Source organism: Macrobrachium nipponense, chromosome 12, assembly GCF_015104395.2.
Source record: "Macrobrachium nipponense isolate FS-2020 chromosome 12, ASM1510439v2, whole genome shotgun sequence".
NCBI lineage: Eukaryota > Metazoa > Arthropoda > Malacostraca > Decapoda > Palaemonidae > Macrobrachium > Macrobrachium nipponense.
The window spans coordinates 79,415,157-79,420,156 of NC_087205.1; positions in this window are offsets into that span (position 1 = coordinate 79,415,157).

Consider the following 5,000-nt stretch of genomic DNA (forward strand, 5'->3'; position numbering starts at 1 on the left):
AAGGCTCCTTCTTCTTCTTTTTCTTAATCTTCTTCTTCTTCTTCTTCTTCCTTTTTTGATAAGATGGAAAACTTCTCCTCAAGACCTTTGAGAATATGAGAGAATTATCTACGCTGACAGACCTTAAACAAGAACTTTTCTTGAAATCATGTCACCACAAATCTCAGTTGTAGACACTAAACACAATGTGCTTTTACCGCTTTGAAACCAAACCTCAAAACTATTGTTTCTAACGGTCACTTTTACTTAGTGCATACAAAAACAAAACTCTATTTACGCAAAAGCGCTGTCATTTGTATTCCACTTTAATTTACTGTTTAGACGACTTAGCCTGGCAGGTATACCATTAGTCTCCCAAAAGTGCAAAGAAAAGAGATAAGACATTACAGCAGAAAATCCTTCAAAATGCTAATCTGTTTCTGAGGTCAGCTGTCAATGGAGAAAATGTTGTAAAACTAATCACTAGTAGTACGCGACGCGTACCCTTGGAAAGCCATTTCATATATGTTTAATGTAATCTTGTGTAAGGCAGATAGTTATTACGTCAGACCAAATCTTTAGTAACACTCCGTTCTAACGCTTCAAAGAACAAGGAAGGAAAGACAAGAATTATTATTGTAAATATCGGTAAACAATAAGGCAATGCCACTAGAATCGCACACACACACACAGGTACACTTAGGTCTTTATAAAAAAGGTATTACAAGAATGCGTAAACACACAAACACAAAATATATAAAAATGCCTGTCTTCTGTGTTTCTGTGAGAATTACGTGTTGTCAATTATGAATTCTTAGATAATAAATTTCAGAATATTAGGAAAATAGGTAAGGACTTGTGTTATCCAGCTTATATTTTCGATACTTGCTACAATAAAGCTGTGCAGTTTTGTAATAAAAGTTACAAGTAGACAGAATTACGCATAGAACACTATTTGTCTGCTTTATTTCACGGGTCGTGAGTCCATCAAATCAGAGTTGAATATATTCAAATGTAAATAGATTTTTTTTCCATGGAACAACTCTGTAAAAAATATGCTTATTAGAATTTAGTCTTCAGAATATCAACTTGTTGATAAAATCGTGTAAATGACTACGATCCATTTTATTTGAGTAAGCCAAGAAAGGAAATAAATGTCAGGAACAGCAAACATGATTATTCAGTTAACACTGACCAAAAGAATAACGGTCGTTTTGTAGAACCAAGTGAAAAATCAATCATTCAATTGGTTCCATAAGAGTATAATAACGAGATGTAATAGTAATGTCTCCAGAAACCTTCTAGAATCTGCCATGATGCAGTTAACATAGGAAAGCGACATTAATCTAGATCCGTCTGCACAAGAAGTTTGAAGGAGATTTAATGGGAAACTAAGGATTATCAGTAATTCTTGTTGCTTTCCTTACTTAGTCTCTCCTTGATTAATTCAGTACCTCGACTAACCAATGACAGCTCCTCTTCATCTCAAGAGCACCCTCAAATGTAATTACCTTTGCGCGCATCAAATGGCTTTACGGTGTGTAAAACCATTTGATGCACACCAAGTTGAATATTGTAAAGCCGATTTTACGTTATGTACCTTTTTCTCTGTTGTATGGAGCTTGCTTAAGAATGCCTTTGAGTAAAAGACAAAGAGCTTACGCTCTGATCCTTTACATAATTTGAGGCCACACGCCGTGATAAAATTTATTTCATATATATACTATATATATGTGTATAATAATATAATACTATATATATATGTGTGTATAATATATATACTATATATATATATGTGTGTATAATATATATATATATATATATATACATATATATAGTAATGGAAATAATACTAACAAAAGACAGAGCTACTTACTTGCCATAAAAGGTTTTGAATAAATTTTTGTTGTTTGCACTATGATGTGTGTGTTTTGGACAAAACAACACAGAATTTAAATAACGAAAAATACAGGAAGTGACAGGATCCGACATCGAAATTCATCTTGCTATGCACCAACGGTTGGACAACCGCATACTTTTCGTACCGCACTTACGCATGAAAAACAGGCTGATCATCGTCACATCTAATTCGAGTGACTTACAAACCCACTGCATCGGAAAGCTGGCTTCAGCATCCATTGGTGCATAGCGAATCGTGGGGTGGAACAGGCGAACCCAATTGGCAAACGAAGCCTGACAAATGTGCCTTTTGATGTCAATGCCTCGTGAACTGTTAAACACACTTGTCGGCCCACAAAGGACTTTTGCCGATTGAATGAAGACAAAACGACATCGTCACCTAGAAAATGGACGTAATGCATCTCTGATACCACAGTACATTGCTTTCCAGAGAAATAGATTTTTTTACGGATTTTGTAACCGTTCACTTGCAATCCAGACCATCTATCAAGGGTTGATGCATAGGCGGTAATTCTGTCCAAGAGTAATATATGCGTGACTATTATCATAAATTGAAGATTAAATATATTAATTGGGCTTGTTATAGCGACTCTATGAATAGAGTTATTCATCTGGATAAAATAGAACGTTATTAATGGGTGGCAATTTTGTAAAGGACTATACACAATCATTACTGCTAATGCTTCTGTTGTTATTTTTTTTTTGTCGCTGTTGTTGGTATTACTGCTGTTGCTGTCATTATTATTATCACCATTATTTGACCAACTTGAGGACATTATTTATAATCCACTGTTGCACCTACTAATGGAGATTCGAAATCAGTGTTTATTTACTTTGGCGATTACGCTTATATGTTACAAATAGGATAAATGTTAATATTACCATTTTCAATCATCTGACGAGGTCTGTCTTGCTACCCTGATCCGTGGGTGGGAGGAGGACAGGTTTCTCCACGATTTATAATCCTGACTCCAATTCCCCATACAAGGAAAGTTGACATAGCATTACCAGCCGAGCTGATATTTCAATTCTATAAAAAATGATTGTTAGTCACAAACAAACGAAGAGAGAGAGAGAGAGAGAGAGAGAGAGAGAGAGAGAGAGAGAGAGAGAGAGAGAGAGAGATGGGGGGAGGGGGTGATTGGGGCCTGAGCAAACAAAGAGCTACCAAATTAGAAAAGAGTAAACAGTTCCAACAAATGCTAAGAAAGTAATGGTTTTCTAGGAATAGTTAATCTATATAGTTAATTGAAACCAATCTTTGTCGATAAAAATTCTGGGTATTAAAAATTTTACAGTATTTAATTATCAGTATTATTACTTTTGTTGTTTTTCACCATTATCCTCATGATTTCCATTATCATTCTTAATATTTTTTTTTTCATCAGAAGCGGACAAATGACAATTAATTTCTTATAATGCTTTTCATATTCATGCAATCAGTTATGAAAGACTAGAAATATTTCTGACGATCAATAACATGTGAGGGACAGATTAAAAAAAAAAGGTGACAGAATAGAGTGGCGAGCCCCAAAAGCTACTTTTGAAGCCACAGCCCAATTCTTAGGTTAACAAATTATCATTTATTCAAGTAAAATGCCCAAACATATTCACAAAAGGAAAAAGAGGACTTGAAAGCTCAATAAAATGCCACATGCTGAGAAGGAAATAAGAAATACTTAAAGGTGTGGTTAAGGAAACAGAAAATAGTTATATATGAATATACATGACTATATCTGACTTTCAGGAACAGGCCTAATGGTTATGTGAATTAGGAAGTAAACATGGAACACTTTCGGATGCATAAGACTAAAGTAATTATTCTAAATGAACTAAAACAGATGATGAAGGTTACATGAATCCAAATGTCAAGTCAAATATATCTATTGCTTCAAAAATCGCTATAAGCTCAATTTTTAATTGATTTAACAATTCATAATCCTAAGATCTAAAAATAAAGGTATCTATATACTTTTGCGTGTGACAGGTCACTTGGGTTAAGAAATCTTTCTCTTTCAGTTGTTTGTGTAAAGTGATTTTCATAGTGAGTTGCTTATTTTGGTTCCATTGAAAGCGTAGAAAAATTTAACTGATTAAAAGAGAAAATTAAAATAAAAAATGTAAAAAAAGACGAAGCTGAATTTCGTCAGACACAAAAATGTCTATACTTTAACATTATGAATATTCTTAAAAATGTAGTATCGGAGATATATTATCTAATCTCACCACATAAAACTATGATAAAGTTATTTACGCCAGCTTTGGTGGATTAATTTTTTTTTTCAACTTTATGAATCTCTAAATAGAGCTTGTTTATCGATGCACTGATTTACCAGTATGTTCTTAAAACCAAAATGTCAAAAGTAATTAGTCAGACTTATGAGTTTACGCTAGCCAAATTAAAAAAGTCTAAACTCTGCTGCAAAAAAATAAAAAATAATTGTTTTCTTTCTTCGAAAATCTTTGATGATTTACAGAAATAAAAAATTATTTTTTTTCTTATCTCAAAAATCTTTGATGAATTCCATTCCAATAGTAAACAGTGTATTGCTATTTATACCAGCCAATGCGAAATAAAGTGTATTGCCTTACATTTGTGTACACCTAAAGTAAGAAAGATAATTTCAATTTCATCTAGTTATCTACTTCTATTTATCCTCATTATGGAAGAACTGACTTTAATCTAGCGTTCGCTAAATACAGGAACGAACCTGCAGGAATGAGATAATTTAAAAAAAAAAAAAAACATCGTACACACAATGTCCAATAAAGTGACATCTGGCAACTCTCGCATAAGGGGAAGGGGGTTGGTGAACTGCAGTCGATCATGACAGTGTATTTGTTTATTCCTATGCTCACCGTTACGGCAACGCATAATGTCTGAACATTTACATTATCCATTTTGGTTATATCTGTGACATTGATAAAAATCAATTCCCCTCCTTACTGAAAACAGAAGTCGTTTGTTACTGTGTATGGCTTATGTACTTAACCTTAATCTTTATTTCACTTTACTTTCTCTCAATTCTTCCTAATGAACACTATATTCTTTAGAAGCCTGAATTTCAAGTCAATGGCCCTTGTGGCCTTGTTCCATATAA